The sequence below is a fragment of the Cebus imitator genome, unplaced genomic scaffold (assembly GCF_001604975.1).
Source record: "Cebus imitator isolate Cc_AM_T3 unplaced genomic scaffold, Cebus_imitator-1.0 Scaffold87, whole genome shotgun sequence".
Taxonomy (NCBI): domain Eukaryota; kingdom Metazoa; phylum Chordata; class Mammalia; order Primates; family Cebidae; genus Cebus; species Cebus imitator.
The window spans coordinates 1,005,380-1,017,727 of record NW_016107402.1 but is presented as its reverse complement, the minus strand read 5'-3'; positions in this window follow the sequence as shown (position 1 = coordinate 1,017,727).

The following is a 12,348-nucleotide window of genomic DNA, read 5'->3' as shown; positions in this document are numbered from 1 at the left end:
AAAAAAGAAAAAAGAAAAAAAAGACTGAAAGCTAAAAAGAGTTTGTGCAGATTGAAAAAAAGAAAAAGAAAAAAAGAAAAAAAAAATGACACAGCAATCCAAATGCTCCTAACTAACAGGCTTCAAAACACATGAAGAACAAGTAGATTAAAAACTGGCCAGTGAGGATAGAGAAGGCAAGGCCAGTTCCCGCATGAGCTGCCAGAAACCTGGACACAGCCGCGGCCGGTCTTCGCGCCTCTTCAGGGTCTTCAGTGGAAGCCCCTTGCTGGTCCTGTCTTTGGGCTCAAGTCTTCTCTCTCCCCTGCTTCTCTGCGACCAGGCTGGTTCATCTCAGGGGCCCGAACACCTGCTAGGGGCTCGGAGCTGGCACTCGGAATCTGTCCTTTGAAGGAGGCTGGGAGCTGCCCCTCCCCTACCTCTCAGACTTCCCCTCCTTCCATTCACCCAGCCTGGACACTGTCCTGCTCAGGGTCTTTCCCGAGACCCACTCCTTCACCTCTTGACTTTGCTCAAACGCTACTTTTGCAGAGAGGTCCTCCTGAGCCCTCACCTCCACTCCCTACCTTCTTTCTCTGCTTTCTTTTCCTCCCTACCCTTTACCTCTATACATATTTTATGCATTTTGCTTATTAAATGTATTGTCTCCCCACAACAGAACGGAAGCGCCCTTAGGTCTACCTCTGTTTTGTTCACTGCTATATCCCCAGTGCCTAGAACATGCCTGACATAGTAGATCAATGCCTATTTGTTAGATCGAGAAAAAAAAAATCCAACTAGGAATGAACACCGGGGACCGGGACAGATAGAGGAGGCTGGACTTTGACCAAGTGTCTCTGGGCACGGCCCACCTCCCTGCAGACCCCTCCCCCAGAGCCAGCCCACCTGCCCTCCTACAGGTGGGGGCCGGAGAACGCTGGCCCAGGGCCTTCTCCACGTGCCTTCCGCAGCGCGCACCCACCCCGGGGACTGGGCAGGGGCTGCCACGAGGCGCGGGCGGGAAGGCCAGGGGCCGAGCTTTCCTCCGGGCGGGCGGGGGGCCGAGTGGGGAGGGAACCGGGTGAGGGAGGAGCTGGAGGAGGGAGCGAGGAGGAGCGGCGGGCGCGGGAAGGGGAGCGCGGAGGAGCAGCCGCAGGGCGCTGGGTGGGGCGGAGGCAGGTGCGGGATCGCGAGGGCGCGAGTCGGGAAGGGCCCCGGGGCGACGGAGCGGGAGGCCCCCGGAGCTCCGCGGGGGTCGCGGCGGAGACAAGGCTGCCGCCGCGGGGAGATGCTGCGCAAGGAAGCGAATCGAGCGAGTACGCCGGCTGTGCGCACCTGAGCGCGGGGCAGCGGGTAAGCGCTCCGGGCAGCGCGTTCCCCAGGGAGGGGGCGCGTCTGCAGCCAGGTCCCAGTGGCCTTCCGTGGCGAACTGGGTCCGGGAGCGGCGCCCCTCCTGGGGCCGTCGGAGCCCCGGGGTGTCACGCCTCTCTGCGCACTCGGATGGGCGCGCACCGGGGAGAGAGTCCCGGAGGACCTGACCGGCCCGAGGGAGGCGACCGGGGGTCGCAATCCAGAGCCCCGGGAGGAAAGGGAGGGCCGAGGCATTGCCCGGGGCGGCTGCGGAATCCCACGCGCGCGTTGGGGGTGCCCCGCGCCCAGGCGAGATCTGGAGGGGCAGGAGGCATCCCCCGGCCTGGGCTTGCAACGCCCCCCGAGTGGCCCCCGGCGCCGAGGGATGCCGGGGGCTGCCCCCTGCTGGCCAGGTCCCTGCGCGGCGCTGCAGCGGGGCCGCCCCCTCAGGAGAGAGTTGAAGGTCTGGTGTGGAGCCCTAGTTGGCTCCTGGCTGGGGCTGACCGGCTCTGTGACCTTGGACAGGTCACTGCATCTCTCTGAGCCTCAGTTTGCACGTCTATCAAATAGAGGGGAATTCTCTCGCTTTGCAGGGGCCGTGGGAATAAGTGAAATTCCTGCTAGGTGCTTTTTTAGAAACTGAAAAGTTTCGTATAAATCCCAGCTAATCACATAATGCCAGAACTGGAAGGGCGCTAAGAAATCTGCTTTATTAGAAATGTCTTGCCCAAGGTCACATTACCAGTAGAAGAATCTAAAGTCCCCAGGTCTGGGAAAGTTCAAGGATTCAGAGCAGGACTCTCAGTCAGGCTGGTTGCATTAGCAAACTAGCCTTGGCCACCTCCTAGCTGTGTGATCTCAGGAAAGCCCTTACCTTCTCTGAGGCTTGGTTTCCTTCCATACGAGGTGGGGATAACAATGCTCACCCCACAGGCTTACTGTACAAATCTAACAGGATCGTGGCTCAGCACAGCCCCTAGCTCCAAACAAGAGCTCAGCCACTAGTGGTCATCATTTCTCTGACTAGCAGCAGCAGCAGCAGCCCCTCCACTCTTCCTTGCAACCAGCTTCCCGTGTTTTCCTGCAGTGTGGGTCTGTGCGGTCTCTGGATCACACAGCCACTGGCTAGGGTCTCAGCCCCCCTCACAAGGACATTTGGGGACATTTTATCAGTAGCAAGCAAGGCCACTGGAGTAACTCGTCTTTTTCAGTCTTTAGTCCTGCTCAGCTGGTGGGGAGAAGTAGGCAGGCGTTGTCACTGAGCTATCCAGGAGGCCGGGACCTAGAGGGTGGCTAGGAGGGAGAGACCAGGCCAGCTGGACTTGCCTGGCAGGGCCTAGGGCCTCTACCCGTGCAACAACCTCCACAAGCACTTCAGGGGCCTGCTGTCAGGCCAAGGCTTTGACCTCATGAACAAGTAAGTTCCAGTGTAGCCCCGGGGGCAGAGGATGGAGGTCATGTCTCTGCAGCAACAGAAGCCCCCAGCTCTAGTGCTGGCTTCCCAGTCCCAGACCCACCTGCTGGCTCACCACCTACCAGAACCTAATTCGGGGCCAGAAATACAGAGGTGCTTCCTCAGAGTTTGTCAGTTACCCCATGGATCAATAATGAGGACGGGTCCACTGGGCCATCCCTTCTCCCCTAGGCCACAGATGGATGACTGTTCTTTTTGGTAAGAGTGATGTGAATGTGAGCAGAAATACAGATTCTGAGAGCGTGGAGTTCCCAAATCTGAGAAGTCTCTTTCATGACACAGATGGTTCCCATCTAAGGTCCACATTGGAGCAGGGGTCTGCCCAAGGTCAGCCATGTCTTCCAGGAAGCTGAATTCAGCAGACACCACTCAGTCTTTTTGTTTATTTGTTTTTGTTTTTGAAACAGGGTTGTGCCCTGTCCCCCAGGCTAGAGTGCAGTGGTGTGATCATAGCTCACTGCAGCCTCAACTTCCCGAGTTCAAGTGATCCTCCTGCCTCAGCCTCCCCTGTAGCTGGGACTACAGGCATGCAACATCATGCCTGGCTAATTTTTGCATTTTTTGTAGAGACAGGGTCTCGCCATGTTGCCCAAGCTAGCCTCGAACTCCTGAGCTCAAACAATCCACCCTCGTTGGCCTCCCAAAGTGCTAGGACAACAGTATGAGCCATGGGGCCTGGCCTGCTCAGTCTTTCACTGCTTTCAGCTGCAGTTGACTCTGCTGACCGTTTCTTCTCCCCAAAACACTCTTTTCTCCTATGACTTGACACTGTTACATTTTTCCCTCATCTTCTCTATTGTTTTTGCGGCTTCATTCCCCTTTCTACAGCCCTTAGATGCTCTGCTCGCCCAAACCCTCTGCTCCTCTCCTAGCAGACAGTCTCCCTGGGTGATCTCACCCACCCCATTGGCTTTAGTTATCACCTCTATGTACATGACTCATGCATGCATGTCTCCAGCCCATATAGCTCCTTAAGCTGTTGACCCACCTATTTATTTTCAGCCAGGCACCATGCTAGGCCCTGGGGATAAAGGGATGAGCTAGACAGGAGGCGTGTGTTAGCAGGGCAGGGGGCTGGCGGGGAGTGAGGTGTGGAGAGACATGCAATAAACAAACAGGCAGAAAATATAAGTGCTAAAATGAGCATAAACCAGGGTGAGGTGCTGCAGGACAGGAGCTGCTTTATGTTGGCTGGTCAAGGTGTTGCCAAAGGGGCGATATTTAAGAGGGGCAGCTGGTAGGAGATGAGGTCAGAGGGGTGGCAGGGGTGGCAGCAGATTGTGTAGGGCCTTGTAAGCCAGGAGAGTTTTGAATTTTATTCAGAGTGAAGTGGGAGCTGTTGGAGAACTGTATTTATTTATGTATGTCAGAGTCCGGCTTCGTCACCCAGGCTGGAGTGCAGCAGCGTGCTCTGGGTTCACTGCAACCTCTGCCTCTTGGGCTCAAGCCATCCTTCCACCTCAGCCTCTGGAGTAGCTGGGACTACAGGCGTGCACCATGATGCCCAGCTAAGTTTTGTATTTTTTGGGAGATGGAGTTTCACCATGTTGCCCAGGCTGGTCTTGAGCTCCTGAGCTCAAGTGATCCTCCTGCCTCAGCCTCCCAAAGTGTTGGAATTACAGGTGTGAGCCACTGCACCCAGCCAAAACCTTTAAATGGAGAGGAGGAAATGCTGATCTTTCTCCAGGGCCTATTTGAGCCTTGCAAGAGAAGTTATTTCCTATTGTTTGCCAGCCTACTGCGCTCTGAACACAAGTGGGAAGGAAACAGGTAAATCTTGAAGGAGCTTCCAGCCATAGACAATAAGAGTCACAAACAAACCTGGAGTCAGGAGACGGCTTCAAGGGGAGATTTTGCACTCAGTTGACCAGGGAAGACTTCCTGGAGGAGGCAGCTTTTGAAAAGGACCTCAGGAAGCAGAGAGAGGGGCTGGGTATGGTGGCTCACACCTGTATCCCAGCACTTTGGGAAGCCCAGGTGGGCGAACTGCTTGAGCCCAGGAGTTGGAGATTAGCCTGTGTGACATGATGAGACCCCATATCTAAAAAACAAGAAAAGTTTAGAAAGCAGACAGGAGTACCATAGATATCTATGAAGGGGAATGGAAAAGAATGCTCTTCCAGGCAGACGAAACAACAAACTAAGACACGAATGTCCTAAATATGTGTAGAGAAGACAAGGGAGAGAACACAGAACATGTAGGAGAGCGAAAGCTCTGGCCTGTTAAGAGAAAGGCCCTAGACCTTGCCATTGATATGTGAGCCTCTGCTTCTTTCTTGGTTTTATGAAATAATTGATTAAGCACTGGGGAAGAGAGTGAGGGATGATTCAAAGCTTGGGCTATGTGAGGAGGAACAGGATAAGGCCTGCTACAGAAGAGGTGCTGGCCAGGCACGGTGGCTCACCCCTGTAATCTCAGCACTTTGGGAGGCCATGGCAGGCACATTACTTGAGGTCAGGAGTTTGAGACCAGCCAACATGGTGAAACCCTGTCTCTATAAAAATGCAAAAATTAGCTGGACGTGGTGGGATGCATCTGTAATCCCAGCTGCTTAGGAGGCTGAGGTGCTGAGGCTGAGCTGCTTGGGAGGTTGAGAATCACTTGAACCTGGGAGGCAGAGGTTGCAGTGAGTGGAGATCAAGCCTCTGCACTCCAGCCTGGGCAACAGAATAAGACTCCGTCTCAAGCCAAAAAAAAAAAAAAAAAAAGGGCACTCAGGAGGGCTTCCGGTAAGTGAAGTGGCTTGAGTTTGGGGCCCCTTAGGACATCAAGGAGGGATGACCAAAGGATATTTGGGGCCAGAAGGGGTCAAAGAAAGGTAAAACTGTCATTATTCTTTTTTTATTCATTCTTTGAGTAAATCTCAGTTTCTGCAAGTATTAAGCCTAAAACGTACAGCTATGAACAAAACTGTATACCTGCCTCGGGAATGCCTTATCTTGTGGGGAGACAGACCACAGGCTTTGGACTGCAGGATAATAAGATGTGTATTGCAAATCATAAACACAAGGCACTATGCTGGCGCAGAGAGAGGCGGGCTCCACTCAGGCACAAGGAGGAGGACAAGTTTCAGTAAAGAGGAGAGACAGTTAAACTTGGTCTTGAGATTGAAGTTGGAGTTGGATGGTGGGTAAGAGGGAAGGACACCCCCCACGCAGGGCACTGGGCTTCATGGCACAAGTTTCCCCTTCCTTCCAGAACTCAAGTCCAGCAAGGATAGAGGGGTGGGATGACCAGGTGGGACCAGTCCAGGAGCGTCCAGTGTGATGTATACATTACAAGGCCAGGGGGATGGAAAGAAGGAAGTGATCCACTCCCTCCCTAGTTACCAGGAAACTTCCAGAGAGGGCGGGGGAGATGAGCAGAAAGGCATTCCAGGTAGAGGGGTTAGCCTGTGCAAAGACTCAAGGAAGGGGGAGAACTGCAGTGGGTTTGCAGTCAGAGGTCTCAGCCAAGAGGTGGACTGGAGGTGGGGTCTTTTGTTCAGTCTGGGTGAATAGGAGAATGAGAGGAAATGACCGGGCTGTGTGATCTCTGGATAGTAAACAATAGGAAATGTAGAGAAAGGATTTGGGGCTGGGCATGATGGTTCACAACTATAATCTGGTACTTTGGGAGGCTGAGCCAGGAAGATCACTTGAGCCTAGGAGTTCAAGCCCAGTCTGGGGAACATAGGGAGACCCCATCTCTATAATTTTTATTTTAAATTAGCCAGGCATAATGGTGCACCTGTAGTTCTAGCAACTTGGGAGGCTGAGGCAGGAGGAAGGCTTGAGCCCAGGAGGTTGAGGCTACAGTGAGCCATGATCATGCCACTGTACTCTGGCCTAGGCAACAGAGGGAGAGAGAGAGAGAAGGAGACTGTCTTAAATAAATAAGATTTGGAGTGTATTGCAGGGAAGAGTTCTCCAAGGTTCAATCTTGTGGAATCGGTATCATTGGCCCCCCCTTCTCTTCACTTGCAAATTCCTTGTTTGTTTTTAACTCAGGACGTGGTATGCAATTTCGCTTATTAATTCTATTTGTTCTCCCATGCTCAGCTTCAAAGCCGCTCAGAGTGAAACCTCAGGGTTGCAGCAGGCTACCTGTCCCCTACTTTCCTTCCCATGGCTCCCTGCACGCCCCACCCTTATCCTCATCACATCTGTGGTCCCCAAGGCAGGACCATTTCCCCAGGGCCATTGTAAGTCCTCCTAAGAACAGAGTCCACGTCTGCATTGCTCATGCCAACATGTGGTAGGCTTTAAGTATATTGTAGTTGAATAGATGAGGAAACAGACTCAGAGAGGGTGAGTAACTTGCCTAAGGTCACAGAGCTAGCAAATGGCTGGGCTGAGATGCAATTCAGTCTAAGTGACTCCATGGCTGTACCTAGCTCTAAAGCTTACGCTCTGAATCACAGCTGTATTGTGCCTCCCAGAAGAGAAAGCAGATGGTGAATAACAAGGTTGTATCCTGTAAACACTAACAAATTCGGTGTTTGGTTTCAAGAAAATGAATTCCTGTTGTTAGTACCTTGTTTATCCGGTTTAGAGAAGATAGCTTCTCCTCTGTCCTGGAAATATTCACTCCATCAGCTCCAAGTGTTCTGTGGGGACCCAGGTGTGCAGCATCTGGGGGAGAAGAGAGGAGACAGGTTGGGCTCCAGCTGGGGGGGATGCGGTTCTAAAGGCTTCTTGCAAAGTGTGGTCTCCCAGGATTACTCACTTGGTGTGGAAACTCAGATGAGACTGGGGGAGATTTGAAAATGCCAGAAGCATATAGTGTGAAATGGGCCCGAGAGCCTCTGCATACTTCTGTCCTTCATCGCAAATTCCTGCTGCAGGCAGGAGCCAGTAGAAGGAGCCCTGGTAGGAGTCTGAACACTTGGTCTCAGCCTGCAACACACTGTGTTACTTTGAGCAAGTGTCTTGCCCTCTCTGAGCCCATTTCCCTGTCAGCATCATGAGGGAGTCAGACCAGATGATTCCTAAGAGTCCTTCTCATCGGACACCCTGATATCCTTCTGAAATCCCAGGGCTGACCCTACTGCTACCCCTCACACTACCACCATATGGAAGTGCTGCAGCATTACCTGGGATCTTGTCAGAACTGCAGACCCGGCCAGGCATGGTGGCTCATGCCTGTAATCCTAGCACTTTGGGAGGCTGAGGCGAGTGAGTCTCTTGAGGCCAAGAATTCCACACCAGCCTGGCCAACATGGTGAAAACCTGTCTCTACTAAAAATACAAAAATTAGCTGGGCATGGTAGCACATACCTGTACTTCCAGCTACTCAAGAGACTGAGGCAGGAGTATCACTTGAACCTAGGAGGCGGAGGTTGCAGTGAACCAAGATCACATCATTTGCACTCCAACCTGACAGAGAAAGACCCTGTCTCAAATACAAAAAAAAAAAAAAAAAAAAAAAAAAAAAACCCTGCAGACCCACAGAATCAGAATCCACATTTTTTTAAAAGATGGAGTTTCACTCTTGTTGTCCAGTCTGGAGTGCAATGGCATGATCTTGGCTCACCACAACCTCCACCTCCTGGGTTCAAGTGATTCTCCTGCCTCAGCCTCCCAAGTAGCTGGGACTACAGGCATGCGTCACCACGCCTGGCTAATTTTGTATTTTTAGTAGAGACGGAGTTTCTCCATGTTGGTCATACTGGTCTTGAACTCCCAACCTCAGGTAATCCACCCACCTCGGCCTTCCAGAGTGCTGGGATTACAGGTGTGAGCCACTGCACCCGGCCAGAATCTGCATCTTTAGTAGGATCCCTAGGTGCACATTCAAGTGTGAGAAGCGCCGCAGTCACCACTTCCTTCCCCTTCCTTTAGGCTGTGCCGAGCTCTGTCACCAGGCCTGTCAGAGAGAGGTCCTGTTCAGGTGACAGTGATGAAGCCTGGCACATCACAGTTACCCATTTCTAACCACAGTACAGATTTCTTGGATGTGTAGGATAAGTATTTGTGGAAAGAAGGAAGTGGAACTGACTCCACCCGGCATCTTTTATGGATGGTGGAGCAGGGAATTGGGCAAGCCCAGAATCCAATCCTAGACCCACAGTGTCCTAGCTCTGAGGCCTTAGGAAAGCCATTTCTCTGAGTCTCACTTTCCTCCCCTGGAAATTGGGAATAATTAATAATAATGATGATTATAATAATAGAGTCAACTTCAGAGGGTTGCAGTCAGACTTAAATAAATTAATATACGAGAAGCTTAGAACAGTGTCTGGCACATAGTAAATTCTCAGTAAATGTTGGCCACTACTTTACTACTGGGGCCATTCCAAACCCTCCCCATCCCCATGCCCACGAAGGACCTCCCCCCACCCCCCACTGTCCCAACTCCCTCCCTGGAAATGCAGTTCCTTGAGGACAGAGTCCTGGTGTGAGCCCTAGGGGGCAATATCACCCCATTGAGAGCCACTGGTTCTAGAGCAGCGCTGTCTAGCAGAAATATAATGTGAGCAACAAATGTGATTTTTTTCAATTTAGGAAATCTCAAAGTAGCCACATTTTTAAAAAGTGAAAATAGGCTGAACATGGTGGCTCATGCCTGTAATCCCAGCATTTTGAGAGGAGGAAGTGGGTGGGTCACCTGCGGTCAGGAGTTTGAGACCAGCCTGGCCAACATGATGAAACCCCATCTCTACTAAAAATACAAAAATCAGCCAGGCGTAGTGGTGGCACGCACCCATAATTTCAGCTACTCAGGAGGCTGGAGCAGGAGAATTGCTTGAAGCAGAAAGGAAGAGGTTGCAGTGAGCAGAGATTGCGTCTCTGCACTCCAGCCTGGGTGAGAGAGCAAGACTCTGTCTCAAAAAAAAAAAAAGAAAAGAAAAGAAAAAAGAAAATTTTATTCATATATTTTATTAACCTGCTATATCCAAAATATTACCATTTCAACATGTAACTGCTACATTTATTAGTGAGATATTTGACTTTTTTTTTTTTTTGAACCAGGCACATCTCAGGAGCTAACTTTCAAACACCAAATGGCCACACATGGCCAATAGTGGCTATTTTATTTCTGAGCTTTGGCTCTCAATCCCAGCTGTGCCATATATTACCTGTGGCGGGGAGCCAGTCATTTTACCTCTTTGGACCTCAGTTTCTTCATCTGTAAAATGGGTGCACTAATTCATTCCTCCCACCCTCAATGAGTAGTAATAGGGCAGTTGATGAGTTTTGTTTATTTGTTTCTTTTTGAGACACCATGCCTGGCTTGGTGGGTTTTTTTGTTTTTTTTTTTTGAGATGGAATTTCACTCTTGTTGCCCAGGCTGGAATGCAATGGCATGATCTCGGCTCACTGCAACCTCTGCCTCCTGGGTTCAAGCGATTTTCCTGCCCCAGCCTCCCAAGTAGCTGGGATTACAGGCATATGCCACCATGCCCAGCTACTTTTGTATTTTTAGTAGAGCCAGGGTTTTACCATGTTGGTCAGGCTGGTCTCGAACTCCTTACCTCAGGTGATCCACCCACCTTAACCTCCCAAAGTGCTGGGATTACAGGCGTGAGCCACCATGCCTGGCCACCTGGCTAATATTTGTATTTTTTGTAGAGATAGAGTTTCGCCATGTTGCCCAGCCTGGTCTTGAACTCCTGGGCTCAAGCAATCTGCCCACCTCCACCTCCCAAAGTCCTGGGATTACAGGCATGAGCCACTGTGCCTGGCCAGATGATAAGAATTTAAAACCTCTTTATCCACTTTTCCACAGCATGGGAGAATACAGTGAGTTGTTAACTTCAAAGGCTCTTGCCTTTTAACAGTGTGTTTGGTTGTTCGAGGTGGTCTCTTGCTTGTTGAAGCCTTGTAGAAATCCAGGGCAAGCCTGAAAGCAGGAAGGCGTTGGAGCCTCATAATTCTAACTATTGCAAAGGCCTTGAAAACAGGTTTCACCTGTCTTTGATTTTTTTTAAGATAGCCAAACTGTCAGTGATGAAGATAACTAGATATCATCCAGGCCAGTGGTTTTTCATCTTGGTTTCACCTTAGAAGCACTTGAGAAGTTTTCAAAAATCAGTACCTGGCCTCTGTCCCCTGGAGGGTGAGGCCTAGATATCCGTCTTTTGTTTTGTTTTGTTTTTGTTTTTGAGACGGAGTCTTGCTCTGTCATCCAGGCTGGAGTGCAGTGGCGTGATCTCGGCTCACTGCAACCTCCACCTCACGGGCTCAAGTGATTCTCCTGCCTCTGCCTCCCAAGCAGCTGGGCTTACAGGTACCGCCACCATGCCCGGCTGATTTTTGTATTTTTCGTAGAAATGGGGTTTCACCATGTTGGCCAGGCTGGTCTTGAACTCCTGATGTCATGATCTGCCCACCTTGGCCTCCCAAAGTGCTGGGACTACAGGCGTGAGCCACCGTGTCCAGCCCTGTTGTTATTTTTTAGACACAGAGTCTTGTTCTGTCACCCATCCTCATAGCTCAGCTCCCGCATATCAGTGAGAACATACAATGTTTCGTTTTCCATTCCTGAGTTACCTGACTTAAAATAATAATCTCTGATATCATCCAGGTTGTTGCAAATGCCGTTAATTCATTCCTTTTTATGGCTGAGTAGTATTCCATCGTATAAATATATCACAGTTTCTTTATCCACTCGTGGATTGATGGGCATTTGGGTTGGTTTCATGATTTTGCAATTGCGAATTGTGCTGCTATAAACATGTGTGTGCAAGTACAACTAGTGCTCGACTTACGACCACGATTGGTTCCGGCAGACCGGTCGTAACACGATTTGGTCATAAGTTGAGTAGGCTATATGTACAGTACTGTGAAATGATGTTATAAAAATCTTTAAGTCATATTTGATCATAATTTTCTTTCATTATTGTTATATATCATAATTTTCTTTGTTCATTTTATGCCATTTGTATCATCTCTGCACCATTTTGTTTCTTATTTTTACATTCGTCAGGTTTAAGTAAAACACTGCATTACTAGTACAACTGGTTTAATATTTGCAAAACATACAAAATTACAAAATACAGGTGCATACAAAAATACAAAATACAGGTGTAAAAAATACAAAATACAGGTGTAAGAAATACCATAGGAAACATTTTCCCAATTGCAAAACATATCAAAATATATAAACATGTACGAAGCATTTTATTGGCCGCTGGTGCTTGGCTGCGGATCGTTGATGTCGTCATCTGAGGCAGCAGTTGGGGTTACCGGAGTTGGTTTTTTCATAAACATGGTAAGCTTTGTCTGAATTGTATGTTTCTTTTTTTCTTCATAAATTTCACGATATGGACGAAACACATTGTGCGCCATCCGTTCAATCCTTGCAAATCGTTCGATGTTTGGGCCCATTGCTTCGAAATGTATAAGAAGTTTATTGGGAGGGGTTTGATGAAAAATATCCAAGACACAAAACACAAATTGCTGTACCAAGTCTGGGATAACAGTTGAAATGGTGCACACAGAGATGGTAGTGCTGCCGGAAGCTGATCCGCACTATCGTATGCCCAGCTGGGCAACATTTGCGCTGCCAGACGCGGAGCAGTCATGGCTAGCGACTGTGGTCATAAAGTTGAATGGTCGTAAGT